The 20202-nt window shown below is 35.8% G+C and overlaps 1 protein-coding gene across 15 annotated transcripts in view; it reads left to right on the forward strand.

Moving 5' to 3' along the window:
- GTDC1 (glycosyltransferase like domain containing 1) overlaps positions 1–20202 on the forward strand; it is a 443212-nt gene that overhangs the window by 16727 nt on the left and 406283 nt on the right. Inside the window, exon 2 of one of the 15 annotated variants that reach the window (XM_032356203.1) lies at positions 7525–7681. The exons of the other annotated variants lie outside the window; for them this stretch is intronic. The gene's annotated coding sequence lies outside the window, so the exon portion shown is untranslated. The remainder of the gene's footprint in view (positions 1–7524; positions 7682–20202) is intronic. 15 annotated transcript variants of the gene reach the window in all.

Raw genomic sequence — 20202 nt, forward strand, 5'->3', positions numbered from 1 at the left:
AATAGCACTGCCCTTCCTATTTTGGTAAATCCTTATTTCACATTGGTTGCTTAAAATGAAGGGTCCCTTATATTAGGTAAGCAATAGCCGTAATGTAGGGGAATTGCACCTTGGATAATAGCATGATGACCAGGACTTGTTTGTTTCAGGATTTTAGCTCTAGCTCCAAAGCTGAAAATAAAGGTTAACAACTATTCTTGCCTTCTAAGTAGGAATGTGGGACTTAGTTAAAGAGAATAGAAGTGTAGCACCCACTTCCCTTATATAACAGTAATTAGAAAAGAGAGGAGTATTATTGGTGTCATTCAGATGAAGAATTGTTAATCTATTGAAGTTAGTTCTGTGACCTTTGCCTGTTTTTCCCCCAAAGGACCTTTTGTTCCCAGCCCAGAATTTGGGTGTGTCTGCTGGATGTGTAGATTGGTATTTTACATCTTGTCTGGATGTTTAATGAGCCACAGAATCTTGTGTCTTTTATTGCAGTAGCACCTTCCAGAGAGATACTGAGGGAGCATTCCTGGACATAGACTCGTTTCTGGAGGGAAGATCTGGAGGGGAGGAGGATAAATGGAGTCAGTGAGATGGCATATTGAGTGAGAACATAGTAATGGAAAGAGCTGACATTTGTCTATATGGTATGGTAAGAAAGCATGAGGACTGACTTTCTTTCTTTCTTTCTTTCTTTCTTTCTTTCTTTCTTTCTTTCTTTCTTTCTATTGTGGATCAAGTGGACACTATGGGACTTAACCAGGTTAGAGTTATCTTGGCGGTTACTAGCAGGGAGAGCTTGCCATATGAGAGGACTGTGGGTAGGATAGTAAAAAGTCAGTCTTAGAATGTACCCCTGTACCAAGAAGTTATTATGCAGTTATTGGAGGGGCCAGCCTCTTAGGCTTGCTGTAACTTAGAGGTTAAATGCTGCTGTGAAGACCAGAAATATACTGTCTAAACTGGGTGCCTTTGAGAAAGAGAAGGTATTATCAATAATTATGCAAGGATAGCATCATTCTCCTTCATGGCCATCCGGTAAACCCCCATGGATGTAGGCACACAGGGCGTTTGTACCTCTTCTGCCTGTCCTGATTTATGGGAACTAGAAACTTGAGGGAGGAAGTGGAGAAAATTGAAAGAGTCAGGAAGAATATTGGAAAAAAATAATGGATTATGTTCTTTCTCTTGGCTGGCCTGGGGTTGGGGTGGGGTTGTATGTATACTCTTTGATTAAGATATGAAATTGAAGATTTAAATTGGACTAGAATGTGTTGCAATACTAGAAAGTGATTGAGAAGCAGTAGGATTTATCTGGGACATCATGGAGAGATGGGAAAGTGCGAACTGGAAGAGTACGTTTAAGGTGATGGAATTAAAGCGTATCTCCTGTTAAGTTCTATTTATTTGGTCATTTTCTTAGTTTAATAGGATTTTAAGCTAAACAAACCTTTAGTTTTTACCTACAATATGATATGTGAGGTATTGTGTTCAGCATTTTAGGGAAGGCAAAGATGGCTAAGATTTTCTGCCCAGAGGGATCTTCTGTTTAGTGTATAGAGCTAAGTGATCCATGGTGGAATGACCTAGGTGCTCTAGACATGTAAGTGGCAATGATGTGGGAACATGGAAACAACTAAATGCTGCTTGCATTCAGGTGGGCTTTGTGGTCCAGACTGAATTTGGCCTGGGCCTTGAAGGAGAAGGGGATCAGCTGGGAAGAAAAGCATTCTAGCATGAGGTAATAATCAAGACATGGAATTGGAAATGAATAGACACCTAGAAAGAAATAATGCTCATTCCACATTGAAAATTTTACATTTTAGAAAATGGTTTTAAAGCACTAGTTAAGCGTGTTTACCCATGTTATAATTCTGGTTGAAGTGTAGTATTCTTATATGTCATTTTTGTATTTCCTTAGTAATGGCACAAAATGGTGTCTATCTTTTTGAGATATAGTGTGGAAATGTTATTCACTTTAAAACCTAGATGGTTATAAGCATCCAAAACTAAACTTCTAAATCTAATCACAGTCTATTACTTTCCTTGATTTAAAACAGTAAAATGTAGAGAAGATGATAATTTTTACATATGATCTTAAGAAGCATTTGGCAGTGCAATTAGTTTCATAACAAGTGATTGTTTTTTAAAGCCTTCCCAGAATAAGAATGAGTATCTTGATGCTGGTGTCACTTTTAAATAGCTATGGTTCCAGGAATGTGTCTGTTCACGTTGTTATCTTAAATACACACCTTATCTATCCATATTGCTGTACTTCAGATGTGAAAGTAAAAATAAAGGTGTGAAGTGCCTAGCAGACTTGTATGGATTTATGTAAATCAGAAAACATACAAACAATCCATTAGTGCTGAGGCCTTAATGTATTAAATTCAAGTATGGACTATTTTCTGAAAGTCTTACACACACACACACACACACACCCCCTCATACCCAGTGATTGACTTTGTAAAAAAAAAAAAATAGTGAAAATCTGTAATTTATAAGAGGTTTTTTCCTCTGAACTCCTGACACCTATCCAATTGTGATACCTCCATATGGATATTTAAAGGTATTTAAATAGAAAATGCTCAAAACTCAACTATCTTTTTACTTAAACTTGTTTCATTTTTAGTCTTCCCCATCTTAGTAAATGACATGTTTATTCCTGTTACTCAGACCAAAAACCTTGGAGTCCTGTCTCTTCTGTCTTCATATCTATACCTCAGTTAGTAGTTCATATTGCTTTACGATCAAAGTAAGGTAGAATCTGAATTTTACCACCTCTCAGCACCTCCACTATCACGTGGTTCAAGTCATTATCATTTCTTATTGGATTATTTTAATACCTCCTGACTATTTGCTCAGCTTCCTCTTAAAATCTTCAACCCATAATTCAGCAGTTCAGTTTAGTCTCAGTGCAGTAGCCAAAATAGTCACGGTTAAAACGCAAGTTAAATCCTGTCATTCTTCAGCTAAAAGCATTAGTCCCCTTTCTTTCTCAGTGTAAAAGCTAAAGTCTTTGTAGTAGCCTATGAGACTCTACATGATACCGCCCCATCTGCATCCTCATCTGTTGACTGTCTTGTTCAGGGCTCTCTATTTACACCTGACACCATGTTGTTTCTTGAATCGTTGACTTCAGAGGCTTCACATTTATTTTTCCCTCTTTCTGGAATGCTATTCCTACCGGTAACTTCTTAGCTTTTTTTCCTAATCTTTCTTGGACCTTTACTGAAATGTTAATTCCTAGTGAGACCTACTTTGACCATCTTATTTAAAATGTCTCCCAGACCCCAATTGCTTTATTTTTTTCTGGTTGGTACTTTCCCAGTCTATCTTACTGTCTGTTACTTTTACTTTTTTATGATCAGTATTTCCTCTTAGGATGAAAGCTTGATGAGGGCAGGGTATTCAGTTTTGTTTTACTACTTATTATCACACTAGGAATCATTCCTGGCACATAGCTGGTATTTAACATATAATTGAGTGAATGAAAGATAATAAAAGACTGCCTTTATAGGGGTTAAACCTGACTAAAACTAGATGTGCCCTTTCCTGGCATATTTGGTTAGTGATGCTATTCCCAGATGTCTAAATGCTACTTTAAAATTTTTAAATCAAATGTATTTGGGGGTATTTGCATATAATAAAAGACAGTTATTTTAGACATACAGGTCAATGAGTTTTGACAAACATACCTTGTAACTACTACTATAACGAGGTAAAGAACATTTCTGTCACCTCAAAAAGTTCCCATGTATTCCTTTACAGTCATTTTTTCCTCCTTTGTTGTCATTTCCAGGCAACTATTGATTTGATTTTTGTCACTATGAATTAGTTCTGCCTGCTCTAGGGTTTCACATAAGTAGGAGCACACATTATGCATTCTTTTCACCATGAGGTTTTTGAAGTTTATTTCTATGTTATTGTATATCTTAGTAGTTCCTTTTCATTGCAAGTAGTGTGCATTGTGAAAATGTGCCACAGTTGACCTGTACATGGGCATTGGGGGTGTTTCAAGTTTTTGCCTATAAAAAATGATGCTACTATGAATGTTCACATACAAGTATTTATGTACATATGCTTTAATTCTTCTGGGTTAAGTAACCCAGGAGTAGAATTCTAGTGTCCCCTGGTAAAGTGTGTGCTAATTTTCTAAGAAACTGCTAGACTGTTTTCTAAGTGATTGGACCATATTCCCCAGGAGGGGATGAAAGTGCTAGTTGCTCCACATTCTGGCTAGCACTTGACACCATTCTAGCATTCTTTTAAGTTCAAACATTGTCCTGAGTGAGTAGTTTTATCTCATTGTGGTTTAAATTTGCATTTCTCTGATTGTTAGTGATGTTGATCTTTATTTATTTACTTATTGGTCATTTTATCTTTTGTGAAGTATCTGTTCAGATCTTTTGATGATTTAAAACAAATTGGGATTGTTTTCTTTTTATTTAATTATAAGGGTTTTTAACATACCTGGATACTAGTTCTTTGTCAGATATATTTCTTCTTGGTTTGTAAATTGCTTTTTCTTTTTATTGATAATTTGTTTTGAAGAGCAGAAATAAATTAATTTTAAATTAATCCAGTTTATCAATATTTTCTTTTTTTTCCCCTTTCCTTTCCTTTCCTCCTCCTTTTTTTTCCCCTTCCTGAAAAGCTTTAGTTAACTACAGGTTGTGAAGATTTTCTCCTGTGTTTTCTTCTTAAAGTTTACAGTTTTAGCTTTTACATTAGGTCTCATTTGGAGTTAATTTTTTGTATAGAGTGTGAGGTAAGGATCAAGGTTCATTCTTTTCCATGTTTAGTTGTTCAAGAAACAAGTGTTTCTTGAATTCAGGAAGCACTTGTTTCTTGAACAACTAGACAGTTTCAGAAACTGTCCTTTCTCCTTTGAGTTAAAGAAAACTTTTGTTAAAAATCACATAATTGTATAAAACGTATGGATCTTTTCCTAGACTCTTAAATTAATCTATATGTTTATCATGCGCACAACGATGTTTTATACTGTCTTGAAATCAGTGGTGTAAATTCTTTAATGTTGTTTTTTTGAAATTGTTTGGGTCCTCTTAAGACCTTTCCATTTCCATATTGATTATAGAATTAATTTGTACATTTATACAAAATACCTCTAGGAATTTTGATTGGCATTGCATTAAACCGATCAATTTTGGGAGGATGAATTTCTAAACAGTGCTGAGTTATTTCAACCCACAGACATGGTATATTTTCACTTTTTTATTCTTTAATTTCTCCCAGCAGTGTTTTGTAGTGTTTATTATGCCAGTCTTTGATGTCTTTTGTTAAATTTATCCTAAGTGAATAGGATATGAATTGTATTTTTGGATGCTATTGGAAATGTAGTTAAAAGAAATTTTATAGTTGGTCATTGTTAGTACGTAGAAATATAATTGATTTTTATATGTTGAATGTGTATCCTGGTACCTTATTTATTCATTAATGTTTTTCACTTTTGTATGGGACTTCCTCAGGATACTTTTGTAAATGATTGCATTAATTACAAATAAAGAGTTTTGTATCTTTCTTTCCAATCTTTATGTCTTTTCTTTCTTTTTTAATATACTGACTAGGACTTACAATGCATTAAAAAATAGAAGCAGTAGAGTAAGCATTCTTACCTTGTTCCTGGACATAGAAAACATTCAGATTTCCACTATTATGTATGCTGTTAACTGCAAATATCTTTATAAATGACATATATCAGGAAGAGCAAGTTCCCTTTTATTTTTAGTATGCTTAGAAGTTTTATTATAAATGAATGTTAAATTTTGTCCTATGATTTTTCTGTAACTACAGAAAGAATCATTTAGTTTTTCTTTTTAAATTTATTAATTTGATATATTGGCATTGGTTGGTTGGATCCTATAATCAACCTTTGCATTTGAAAGCCCCATTTGGTTATGATGCATTCTCATTTAATATCATGCTTAATTTGATTTTTAATATTTCTTAATGATTTGGAAATGTTTATGAGGGATATCTTTTTCGGGGGGTAGTGTTATGGACTGAATATTTGTGTCTCCCCAAAACGTATGTGTTGAAGTCCTATGTGATGGTATTTGGAGGTTGGATCTTTGGAAGGCAGTTAGGTTTGGAAGAGGTCATGTGGGTGAGGCCCCCATAATGGAATTAGTGTCCTTATAAAAAGAGGAAGAGACCCAGAGCTTGCTTGCTCACTCTCCCCACCATATGAGGGCATGTGAGGAAACAGCGGGAAGGCATCTTTCTATAAACCAGGAAAGGGGGTCCTCCCTGGGAAACCAGCTTGTCCAGCATCTTGATCTTGGAATTCCCTGCTTGCAAAACTATGAGAAATAAATTCCTGTTGTTGAGCCACTCATTTTGTGGTATTTTATTATGGCAGCTCAAGCTGATGGGACAGTATAATGTTTTTGTCAGATTTTGGTATCAAGGTCATCTCATTAGAAAATCATTTGAAAAATCTAGCAACCTTTTATTAAACTAGAAATAAAAGGAAATTTCCTCAATATGATAAGAGTCACTTGTGTCAAAACAGAGCGATGGAATGGTGAAAGTGAATACTTTTCTCCAAGATCAGGAACAAGGTAAGTGTTTTGCTGTTACCAATTCTATTTAATATTATACTAGGGGTTCTAGCCAAGACAATTAGGTAAGAAACACAAGCATCCAAATTAGAAAGAAGACATAGAACTGTATTTGTAGATGACAGGATACTTATAGAAAATTCTAAGAAATCCATTAAAATCTGTTACAACTAATAAATGAACAGCAGATTGTAAGGTACAAGAGTAGTATACAGGAATCAATTGTATTTGTATATAACAACAATGAACAATATAAAAGGGAAATTAAAACCATTTATAATAGCAACAAAAAAATCAAATAGGAACACATTTAACAGAAGCAGTAGAAAAATTGTCCAAAACCTACCAAAATTGTTGGACGACCTTATATGTGTGTGTATCAGAGGACTTAATACTGTGAAATTGATGATAGTCTACCAAATAATCTATAGAATCAAGTCAATCTCTATCAAAATCCTAGCTGCTCCCCCCACTTTTAATGAAAAAACTGATCCTAAAATTTAAATGGAAATTCAGGTGTCTAAGATAGTAAAAACAATTCTGAAAACAAAAATAAAGGACTTATCTTAATTTTAAAACTTAACAACAAAGTGACAGTTATCAAGGCAGTGTGATGCTGGTATAATGGGCGACATAAAGATTAATGAAATAGAGTTGGGAGTCCAGAAATAAACCCTAATGCTTAAGATCAGTTGATTTTTGACAAGAGCGCTGACATAGTTTAATAGGGAAAGACTAGTCTTGTCTTTTTTTTTTTTTTTTTTTAAGACTAGTCTTTTCAACAAATGGTACTGGGACAACTGTGTATCCATTAGCAAAAGAATAAAATTGGGCCATTAACCAGGCTTTAAAATTGATGCCAAATGGACTATAGACCTAAATGTAAGAACTAAAAACTATAGAACTTGGAAGAAAATGTAAGAGTCAATCTTCATGTCCTTGGGTTAAGCAGAGCCTTCTGAGAAAACATCACAAGCACAAGTGACAAAAGAAAAAAAATAGATAAATTGGACTTCATCAATATTGAAAACCTCTGCTTCAAAAGACCATCAAGACAGTGAAATGCCAGCCCACCAACTGGGAGAAAATATTTGCAGATCATATTTCTGGTAAGGGACTTGTATCCGTAACATATAAAGAACTCTTACAATTCAAAAAGGCATTTGTCAGAAGACAAATGACTTAAAAATGTGCAGAGTATCCGAATAGACACATTTTGGGGGAAATACGAAATGTCTATTTGTCCCATCTTTTCTTTACTTCTTTTCCTGCTTTCTTTTGAATTAGTTGAGTATTTTAGTGTTTATTTTTATATCACCTTTTGGGTTATAAGCTGTGTACATCCTTGTATATTTATTTCACTTAGTGGTTCCTGTAAGATATATAATACGCATCTTATCCCAGTCTATATTCAATGCTTCTTATACCACTTTACATATCATTTAAGAACTTTACAACAATCAGGTCCCCCCCATTCTTTGTAGTTGTTGTATATTTTACCTCTGTGTATTATGTAAAACATACCATTGAAAAACATTTTTTTCTTTAAATCTCAAATTTATTTTAAAGGAATTAACAAGTGGAGGGGCGCCTGGGTGGCTCAGTGGGTTAAGCCTCCGCCTTCAGCTCAGGTCATGTTCTCAGGGTCCTGGGATCGAGTCCTGCATAGGGACTCTCTGCTCAGCAGGGAGCCTGCTCCCTCCCCCCGCCTCTCTGCCTACTTGTGATCTCTCGCTCTCTGTCAAATAAATAAATAAAATCTTAAAAAAAAAAAAAGAATTAACAAGTGAGAAAAAAACCCATTATATTGACCTGCATAATTACCTTTTCTTGTGCTTTTCAAAATTCCTTCATGTAGATCTTTATTTTCGTATAGTATAATTTTTCTTCAGTTTGATGAACTTCTTTAACATTTCTTATAGCAGAGGCCTGCTGTCAACCAATTTTCATCTTGTATTTGAAATTTTTTTTTAGTTTTTATTTTTCAATTGTACCATCGGTTTCTTTTCCCCTTTGATTTCTTCTGCTCTTTAAAAAAAATATCTTCCCATTGTCTTCTAGCTTACATTTCCCCCCCATTTTCTTTGGAGAAGTCATTGGGGTTCCTTATTTTTTCTGGGGACTTATTATGATATGTCTTGATGTAATTTTTAAAAATATGTATCCTGTTTAAAGTTTTTGGAGTTTCTTAGATCTGTAGATTTATGGCTTTCAAGTTTGAAAACTTGTAGGCTGTTATCTTTTCAAGATTTTTTTTCTGTTTCTCTCTTTTGGGGATTTTAGTTATACGTATGGTGACTAGTTATTTTAATTACACATTGGTGACTACATATTATTCCACAGGTCACCGAGGCCCAATTCACTTTTTTTCTCTTCTTTCCCCCCTCTGCTTTTTTGGGTAGTTTTTATTGTTTGCCTTCAAGTTAAATTTAGGATCTTCTCTTCTACATTGTCACAAGACCATCTAATGAATTTTTCTTTTTTTGAAGACTTTCTGATTTAATTTCTGGAAGTTTTACTTTTGAAATAGCTTTCATTTCTTTCATTATCATTTTAAACGTAAATTCTTGAATACATTCATAAGTAGTGTTGTAATGTACTTGCTGTTTTAAAGTGCTGCTGTGCTATTTCCATTGTTTCTACCATTTCTGTATCATTTCCTATTGTTTTTGTCTTGTTTGAGTAACATTTTTCTTCTTCACATGTGTGGTAATTTTTTGTTGGTTGATGGGCAATGTGAATATTGTATTGTTGAATGTCTTGATTTTATTGCCTTTTTAAAAAAATATTAGTTTTGACAGGCAGTTTTAAATTCTCTGTGGATTAACTTGGTTTTCTTGAGGCTGGTTTTTATGCTTTGTAGGATTGTTCTTGAGTGGCTTTTATTCTAGAGCTAATTTAATCCTGTTACTAATGTGTGACCCTTTTTCATGCTCTTCTGAATACCATGTGTGTTCAATGAAGTCTCTCTGCTTTTCTGTTGTAATCTTGAATGATTTCTAAGCTGATGTGACCTTTGGCTAGTGTTTATGTTATTACTCTCTCATCTTTGTTCTACAGCTAGTCTCATGGAATCTTACAATATTCATTGGAAATATGCATATGGGGTCCCTATTTAGATATGTGGAGCTTTTTCTCTGTATTACTCCTTTCTGTTATATACTATAACCTTAGAAATTCCAGTTACCTCAGTCTTCCTAAAACTCCAAAATCTGTTTCCTCAACTGAGCTGGACCACTATGTACTTTTTATCTCCTCATATTGTGATCCATAGAGTGCTTCTAGGTAGAAACCTTATGGTGAGCCATAGGACTCCCTTACTGATTTCCCTTCTTCAGGGATCACAGTCTGTACTACCGTGTTGTCCAATGTCTGAAAACAGTTTTATATATTTTGTAGCGTTTTCCAGTTGATTATGGTGGAAAGGGGGCATATAACCAGACATGCCAGTTATTTCATCATAGTGAGCATTGAAAATACCCTCTTACTCTCTTTTAGTACTAAAATTTTCAGAAAAAGTAAGTTTTTGGGTATATTAAAAAATATTTTTTTGGTATATACCCTAGTATAAAAAATACTGAACTTTGTTTAGCCCCTTCCATCCTTTCATTCTTTCTCCTCTTTCTTGATGTCTTTTTAAAATTGTGTGATATTGGGGTGCCTGAGTGGCTCAGTGGGTTGGGGCCTCTGCCTTTGACTTAGGTCATGATCCCAGGACCTGGGATAGATCCCCGCATCGACCTCTCTGCTCAGCGGGGAGTCTGCTTCTTCCTCTCTCTCTGCCTGCCTCTCGCCTACTTGTGATCTCTAGCTGTCAAATAAATAAATAAATAAAATCTTTAAATAAAAAAAAATAAATAAAATTGTGTGATACAAACTTCTACAGCCTTGGCCTGTTGAAGATGCTCCTCTTCTAGTTTTCCTTTTTTTCTATTTCCCTTCTCCAGTATTTTGTTCATATTGAGACCAATTTCAGTTTTTAGTGACTCTCTTCTTTGAAACTATTATTTTATCTATTTTTTTGATTATCCTTGTTATTCACAAAAGGGAACTTTAAAATTTAATCCTGGCATTTAAGGACCTCTCTAGGTAGGCTTTAGTCTGCTTTGGCTACTGTCATTTTCTACGTTTTTATACCTAAAACATATTCTGATATTTTGGTTAGCATTCCTATACTTAGTACTCTTTTTCTTTGATAATACTATTTTCTTTCTTGAAACCCCCTTTTACCTCTCCCTATAAAAATCCTAATCATTCTTGAAAGTCTCCTGTTTCCTTATGCTGGTGCTCTTCTTACTTAAATGTTACAGTCCTTTGAATATTTGTCAAGTAGTCCTTACTAAATTGTAAGCGCATTGAGTGCTTTACTCATCTTTTGATTCTCCCATAGTGCCTCACCAGTCTAGAATCTGGCACACAGTTGATGTTCTGTAAATGTTTATTGAATATGTGAACAGTTTTTAAAATAGGAAGCCTTTAGGATATCTTGAAGTAGATCTCCAGTGTGGTCTGTTGAATGAATATGCTTATGTGTAAGAGTGTTCTAATGACAACGGGCATTGTTTTGCATGGCTGCAGTTCTAGAGTAGGGAATAGATGGAAATAAAGGGTCCATTTATTTGATTTCAGTAGTGTTCACCCAGTAAATATGGAATGGCTATGGGCAAACTGAGCTGATATACTAACTTATTCTCTGATATCATCCATATCTTTCTCTTTTTGTTTAAATTTTATGGCAGTCCTCTTGATTAACCTGTTTTGGTCAACATATCTTTTAGTGAGGGACAGGAGCTATTTGTGATGGTATGGCTGAACACAAGTAAGCCCTCAGTGACTTGTGTACAAATGGTAGAGACACAGCTATTTTCTGTATTTTATGACTAAGTATGGAGATGGGTGATGGGTGCCATGGAAGAGAGTGCCGAATCCTAACCACTAGACCACCAGGGAGCGTCATGGGTGCCATGGAAGAACAGAGAAGGAGCACTTGGGTGTTTGGTTGTCCTTTTAGGTTCTCAGAGACCTGTACATTAGGGAGGACCAAATGCACCACTTTCACTGACTGAGTAGTCTGTTTTCACATTGTCCTTCAGATAAGTCAAAGTCAGTTGCCATTGGTTCACTCTGTACACTCTTACATTTATTTATAACTACTGTCAGTTCGCTAAGATCATCCATTTGAAAACCATCTTCTTGAGCACCATGATGTACTGGGGACTTGTGCTAGCACTAAAAAGATAACAAAGACATACCTGCTGGGGGAGTGGTAATGATCATCAAAAGTCCTGATTAGTGATTTGAGCTCACAGTTTAAAGAACATGACATTTAATACTTTTATTTGTCAAAAAGCATGTGGGCATTGTTAGTAGATGTAGTTTTAAAGAAGGCCTTCCAGGGCTACATTTTGTGTCTGATATTGTAATGAGAGATGGTTTAACTGCTTATACAACTTCAGGTAGTGATATTTATATCTTTGGAATTACTGTTTAGGAGATAGTCACCAGCAAAGAAATCTATAGTTTATTAATTTTCTTAAAGATATATATCTTTTGTTATATTGCACAATTGTGGTGTTTTGTATAAGGTAACTGAAATATATAAAATATATAAAATATATAAAATATGAAATATATAAAATATATAAAATATATAAATATATAAAAAAACGGTTTGTTGGAAGTTTTTAAAAACTTTTTATTTTTATTTTTATTTATTTATTTTTTTTAAAGATTTTATTTATTTATTTGACAGACAGAGATCACAAGTAGGCAGAGAGGCAGGCAGAGAGAGGAGGAAGCAGGCTCCCTGCTGAGCAGAGAGCCCGATGCGGGACTCGATCCCAGGACCCTGAGATCATGACCTGAGCCGAAGGCAGCGGCTTAACCCACTGAGCCACCCAGGCGCCCTAAAAACTTTTTAATTGCGGTAATATATACATAACAATATCACCTGAATCAGTTATTATTTTTAATAAAAATTAAAACATTGGCATCACAATTGGTGAAAAAAATCCAGTTTCTTTCTTTCTTTAGCTTTCCAGTGTATTGGCCTTTTGTAAACAGATGGTCAGATTAAAGCTATCTAAATGAAAGTGCCTTAAAGCAAAAACTTATAGATATTTGGAAAAGAAAATAAAGTTCATAATAAATTCTTTGGTCCTCTTATTCAGAAAGTTTCATTAATTATCCTCCTTAGCTGATGACACCCTGTTATCAGTTGTCAGGCCAAGACACTTTTCTTGTTTTATGGTATTCTTTTATTTTTTTATTTTTATTTTATTTTATTTTTTTAAAGATTTTTATTTATTTGACAGACAGATCACAAGTAGGCAGAGAGGCAGGCAGAGAGAGAGAGAGGAGGAGGCAGGCTCCCTGCCAAGCAGAGAGCCCAGTGCGAGGCTCGATCCCAGGACCCCGGGATCATGACCCGAGCTGAAGGCAGAGGCCCTAACCACTGAGCCACCCAGGCGCCCTGGTATTCTTTTATTTTAACCCTAATCCCCACTCTGGTTTTCTGCCCACACGTCCCCTAGCAGATCCCCACTCACATGTGCTTAGTTAGTATAAGCCCTTAGACTGGTAACTTGTCTTTGATAAATGCAGAGTGGTTTTTATATTGTTAGGTACCTTATGTTCAGACCTTCTTTTTTTCACTTGCTGTTTTTAGATTAGACATGTTATGGCATGTATTTCCAGCCGATTGCTTCTAAACATAGTTTGTTCACATCTGAGTTTGTCTATCCAGGTGCTGGACACACGCATTTCCTTCAGTACCTGTCAAACAGTGCTGTGTTAAATATCCTCATACAGATTCAATATGGTTTTATATATAAGTTCTTTGGGGGCATATATCTAGGAGTAGGATTGTAAGGTTGGAGGATAGGGGATTACCTCAGCATTTTCCCCACTCACTCATTGATTTGTCTCTTTTTCATAGAACTTTTGTATCATCTGACCATTTTGTATCATTTGAACATTGATTTATAGGCAGTTTTTAAAAACTTTTTAATTGCGGTAATATATACATAACAAAATTTACCATTTTAACCATTTTTCAGTGGCATTAAGTAAATTTACATTGTTGTGTAACCATCACCACCATCTATCTCCAGAACTTTTTTTCATTTCCCAAACTAAAACTTTATACCCATTAAAGAACAACTTCCCATTTCCCCCTATCCCCAGCCCCTGGCAACAACCATTCTACTTTTTCCTCTATGAGTATGAGTGCTCTAGGTACCTCATATAAATGAAATCATACAGTATCTTCCCTTTTGTGACTTTTTTTTTTTACTTAATATAATGTCTTCAAGTCTCATCTATGTTGTAATGTGTCAGGATTTCTTTCTTTTTAAGGCCCAGTAATGTGTGTGTGTGTGTGTGTGTGTGTGTGTGTATGCTACATTTAAAAAAAATTGATTCACCCATCGATGGACATTTGGATTGCTTCCACCTTTTAACTATCGTGAATAGCGATGCTATGAACATGGGTGGACAAGTACCGGTTCAAATCCCTGCTTTCAGTTCTTCTTGGTATATATTTAGAAATGGAATTGCCAGTTCTTATGGTAATTTTAGTTTTATTTTTTGAGGAGCTACCATACTGTTTTTTTATAGTGGCTACATCATTTTACATTCTCACCAGTAGTGCAGTTTCTCTGTATTCTCACCAACATGTGTATAGAAAGCTTTTTAAAAGAGAACTCTGTGTTATAATAATCATAGTAGCTACCAATAAGTTAGAGCTTATTGTGTGCTAAGGTCATGTTGTATGTGCTTTACATGTATAGAAACATTTAGTCCACACTACACCAAATAATAGAGGTCCTGGGATAATAGAATGGGAAACTAGAACTTTTAGTTGGGGCATCAGTATTCAACAGATGATTATAAGGAAGTACCACACCACATGCAGAATTGTGGAAATTCTGGTTTTGTGACCTTGGAATCTTTTCACTCAAATGGAGTTATCAAAAGGAGGAAGTTCATCAGGCAGATTTTTCTGGAATGTCACTGGAGGGCCGTGTGTTTTAGCCCTGCATCCCACAAGTAAGGGATGGTTGAATCTTTTACCAAGCTTAGTGAGAGAAGTTTCCACTGGTGGATATGGATCTTGCACTTAGAGTCACATGAGACTCATACCTGGGAGAGCTGTGGCAGCAGGACTGGGTTTGAAGAAGTAATTGTACTCCTCTCTTTCAGCAGATCAAAAGTGTATTTGTGTCTTCCAGAATATAAATATTAACCTGGTGTTATTGAAAAGAGAACCTGCCCAAGAGAGTTTTCTGCCAGGGCAAGAGGATCCCAGCAGGAAGTTGTGGGGTATACTGCCAGGGTTCAGAAACCGGGGGGGGGGGGGGGCATTGGGAGGGAGCTTTTAGTTGTTGGAGAGCACTGCCCCTGGCAGGAGTTTGTTTGTTTGTTTGTTTGTTTGTTTCTTTTTTTTTAATAAAGATTTTATTTATTTATTTCACAGAAAGAGAGAGATCACAAGCAGGCAGAGAGGCAGGCAGAGGAAGAGGGGGAAGCAGGCTCCCGGCTGAGCAGAGAGCCCGATGCGGGGCTTGATCCCAGGATCCTGGGATCACGATCTGAGCCGAAGGCAGAGGCTTAACCCATTGAGCCACCCAGGCGCCCCAGGCAGGAGTTTCTTGAGTGGAGGATAATACCCTCCATTATATGGAAGGATGCACATAAGCTTCCTAAGTAAGGAAAATTTGGTTTTAAACACTTGCCATATCCACATAGCTGTAAACCATTTTTGCACAGTAGCAGTCAAATAAGAACTGTTCTATGTGACTGGCTTCTTTTCTTCTCCCTGACCTTGACCCTGGTGAGTTCTGAAAACTCTGGAAGGTGGCAGAAGAGAAACTTGCTAGCTGAGAAGAGAAAGAGATTGTTTCTTTGCTCGCTGATGGTGGCCAGCTCTGGGATGCCTCAGCCTAATGGGAGAACACAGATTTAGTGTTAAATGTTCTTTGGAGTTTAATAATTATTTGGATCTAATCTTTTAATTATTATTTTTTAAAGTTTTTATTTATTTATTTACAGAGAGAAAGATCACAAGTAGACAGAGAGGCAGGCAGAGAGAGAGGGAGGAAGCAGGCTCCCTGCTGAGCAGAGAGCCCAATGTGGGGCTCAATCCCAGGACCCTGAGATCATGACCTGAGCCGAAAGCAAAGGCTTAACCCACTGAGCCACCCAGGCGCCCCATAATCTTTTAATTTTTAAAAATTTCAAATATACAGAAATGTTAAAACAATAAAATAATAAATACTTCATAGCTTTTACCAGTTAGTAACTTCTGACTACAATTATATATGGTATTATACTTTTTTGGCAGGTGAAGTATGGCTGGACCATTGGGGGAATAATGACACTTTGCCCCTAAATGCTTTAGCTTATATATCTTAAACATTGAGGTAGTTTCATGTGTAATCACGATACTGTTATCACACCCAGGACTTTACCACTGATACAATAATGTTATATAACACATTGTCCATATTCAGATTTCCCTAGTTGTCTATCTGGAATTGTCATTTTAAATTACTGAACTGAGGCTTACCATTTAAAGTGATTATATGATTTTCTGTTACTTATAAGGGACTAGTCAAGTCATGAGGATTACTTGAATTTTCTAGGACAAAGGTTGCTTTACTGCTGAATAGGTTTAATAGACCAGAAAGAGACAAAAATAAAATTTTTGCAAGAGACCAATCATTTCTGCATGGTCAACATGTTGGATACATTAAAAAAATTTTTTTTAGAAAGATTTTATTTATTTTAGAGGGAGAGAGTAAGCAAGCGAGTGAATGTGAGTTGGATGAGGAGCCCTAAAATAAAAAATAAAAAATTCCTAAAACCTAGTATTTAACTTTGTTAGAATTTACTTATTTAGAATTTCAAACATTTTGTATATTAGCTATAGTGATAGTTTTGGTGTGGGTAGAAATTTTTTTTGTACCTTAAAAACTTTAATAGAGGGGCACCTGGGTAGCTCAGTGGGTTAAGCCTCTGCCTTCAGCTCAGGTCATGATCTCAGGATCCTGGGATTGAGCCCTACATCTGGGCTCTCTGCTCAGTGGGGAGGATGCTTCCCCCTCTCTCTCTGCCTCCCTCTCTGCCTACTTGTGATCTCTATCTCTGTGTCAAATAAATAAATAAAATCTTAAAAAAAAAAAACTTTAATAGATTTTTTTCCCTTACAGTCTTAGTACTAAAGGATTTTGTAACTTTGTCTTAAAAAACACACTTCTGTTGGAAGCCAATAAAATGCCACTCTAAATATTCCTGTTTACATAAATATATTAGTGATTTCTGAGTGTTAAGCACAATTTATGTCTTTCTTTTGGTTTAGTTTGGTATACTTTACAAAGATATAAAAATGAATAATCATTAAAAGGAATTACACTGATAAATGAGATGATTATAGCTGACCTTTGTAAGAGAAACAATTTATTCATCAATCTTCAGTGTTTCTTAGCAACACAAAATACTCCTACCCTGAACATTTTCATATCTTTCTTCAAACACAGTTTGGAGATATTTTGTATAACCTGATGGTTGTCCATCTGTCCTGAAGCTCTCACTGCTTCTTCATTATCTAATGTACTCATTAAACTTCTTATTCATATAATATATTCTTTCAGCTTAGTAACCCACAGTTTGACTTGAGAATCGTTTGCTTGTCAGAATCCTAAAAGGATCCTGGGAAGTAAATTCCTTTTGTGTATGGTGAAGCTAAAAGTTACTGAAAATGTGTTATATTTTCATAATAAAACAAGTATGAAAATATTGCCTTGGGAGCTAGCTATTTTCTTATTGTCCTTAGTTTCTAAGGGAAATAGTTTAATCAGTTGTGATAAAGAACTAACTTGGCCATATTTTCACAAGTTGACTTGTATTCAGTTTAGATCGCAATTTATGAAAATGCTAGGTTCATAGGGAATGTATTCCTTCATCCTTCACCCATTCAACCAATACTTGTTGAGCACTTAAAACATGCCAGGCTCGTTGATAGACCCTGGGGATTCAGTGATGAGCAAAAACATGGGGTCCCTGCCCTCCAGAAAAGGATTGTGGCTGTCTGAAAGCATGTAATGGAAGAGCGTGATGTGGCAGATAGGAAAAGCCTTTTGCTAGGCAGTGTGCCTTAGCTGCTAGCCGAAGAGCTTTCTAATAGTGCACGTGCAGTGTCACAGGGCACATTAGGACCTGCAAAAAGGCTAGGAAAGCTGGAGTTCAGAGAGTGAACACCTGCAAGATGAGGCTTGAAAGAAAGTTTTTGTTTTTTTTGTTTTTAAAGATTTTACTTATTTGATAGAGAGAGACACAGCAACAGAGGGAGCACAAGGAGGGGCAGTGGGAGAAGGAGAAGCAGGCTTCCTGCCTAGCAGGGAGCCTAATATGGGGCTTGATATGGGGCTCCATGTGGGGTCGATCCCAGGACCCTGGGATCATGACCTGAGCCAAAGGCAGACAGACGCTTAACGACTGAGCTACCCAGTTGCCCCTTAAGAAGTTGGTTTTGAGAAAGAATCTCATTCTTTATAGATGCTTTATAAGGAATATGAAATCAACAGTCATCTTTATATCGACTTCTGTGTATCTGTTTTAAGATAATAAACTCTGTTTTCAGATACTCACAAATTTGAAGATCCCTCAGAATTCATTTTTTCCATATGGTGTTTTAATGCTGTAAATAGTATTCCGGTTTCATTGGCTAACTCGTGCTTGAGTATAATTAGCCCAGTAGCGGGGCCCCCTCTCTTTCTTCCTTGGAACCTGCTTCATTTTCAGATTCCATTAGTTATTGAAGAGTTCTTTCTTATACAAACCAAAGTTTTGCTTTCTACTCATTGATCCTAGTTTTCTAGGGCAAAATGAACAAGTCCAGTTCATTTTTAGACTCTTTCATGTATGATGTACAGCTACAGGTGTCTCTTTTCCAGAATTTCCTCCCAATATTTGAAAAACTAAAAATATATTTGAAAATTTCAAATGTATATAAAAGAAGATAGATTAGTAGAATGAAACCCCCTTCCTCCCCTCCTCTGTATGTACCCATTGCCCATCTTCAGCAATTATCTCCCCATGTCTCTGTTTGATTGACAGATGTTTAATACTTTTTTTGCACTAGGTGCTGTGCTAGTTGCCAGAGCTATAGAAGAAGACATGACATAGGTTTTAAGGAGTGCCGTTTTCTAGTGGAGAAGAAAATAAGAAAGTCCGTCAAAACAGTACAGCATGATGCATAAAGTCATCTAATTTTCAAGAGAACTATGCCATTATAAAGAAATAATGAAAGAAACTCATTTTACCCTGCTGCTAAATGGTAGAATTAGGGAGGGGGGTAGAATTAGTACACAAATTTAGGCTCTGGAAACACTTTCAGTTAGTCACAGAAGAAGGGAGCAAGTAAGTCAAAGTTCACCAAACATTCGGAAAGTCACTAATATAGAAATCCTCATTGGTATGTAAAGTCCTTTCTCTGTATATACTTAAGTAAGTATTTTGGGGGAGAGGATTCTTTTCATGAGACCCTCACAGAGTTCCGTGACACCAAATAGGGCCATTGTATAGTTTCTATAAGGGAACTGGATTTTGTAGTAAAATACTTCTTAAGTGATCAGCTCAAACACTTGTGAGGGTTAAAAATCCAAAAGTGACTCAGTCAAGTCAACTGTAAGTAATCTTTATTACTGCACATTGATAGGAAGGAAACTATTTGTACTCTTCTTACAGCTTAGAAATCTAATGTTTACATGTATGTATTGATTATATATCTTAAAACATGAAATAATTGGTTTTATTCCTATGTTTAGAGGTCAGGGATTCAGTATCTAGAGAGGCAGATAACATATTCCAAGTGAAAACACTGTCTTGTTCTCTGGGGTCCTCACTTAACCCAGTTTGAACTGAATGCTGTACGGACACAGGGAGGACTTGAGTGTTAAGAGTTTTGTTCAAATCTGTTCTTACCTGGTGAGTCTTACAAAGATGCATCATTAACATTGATCTTGATACTTACCTAGATACGGCCTGTCTGAATTTTTAGATATGTGGAAGGTCTCTCAGTAAAACTTAATGAGATATATGCACATATATGCACACATAGACTAATACCAAAGTGCAGTTTCCTTTTATAGCTTTTCCACCTCAGGAAACAGGTACTATTTACAGTATATACTAGACAATTTGGAAGCAGGTGCTTCCCACCCTCTCTAATCTTTGAGGCACTCTTTCACTTTGTACTTGCTTACATCTATACTACACGTGTCTCTGTGGTTTTGTTCTTTCTTTATGTTCTGGGGTAGATGTGTGACAAGAAGCTGTAGCCTTTTAAAATTCATTCATAATGTCACATTGTACTTGAAGACGAGTTGATTCTTTGATCACTCCTTTTATGTATGATTTGCTTGTTTGTTTCTTCTCCTATTTACTATTCAAGAACTATATGTGTAGTCTAGTCGGGCAAAAATGATCAACTTTGATTAATTTTTGTAGAATATATTGAAGATTTCATTGATATGTAGCTTTGCGGTGCACTTCGTTCATGCATATGATGACTTGTCATGTTTGAATGTTCCCGAAATGGAAAATTTGTGTAAATTATCTTTATAAATGA

The sequence above is a fragment of the Mustela erminea genome, chromosome 8 (assembly GCF_009829155.1).
Source record: "Mustela erminea isolate mMusErm1 chromosome 8, mMusErm1.Pri, whole genome shotgun sequence".
In the NCBI taxonomy this organism is placed as follows: Eukaryota; Metazoa; Chordata; class Mammalia; order Carnivora; family Mustelidae; genus Mustela; species Mustela erminea.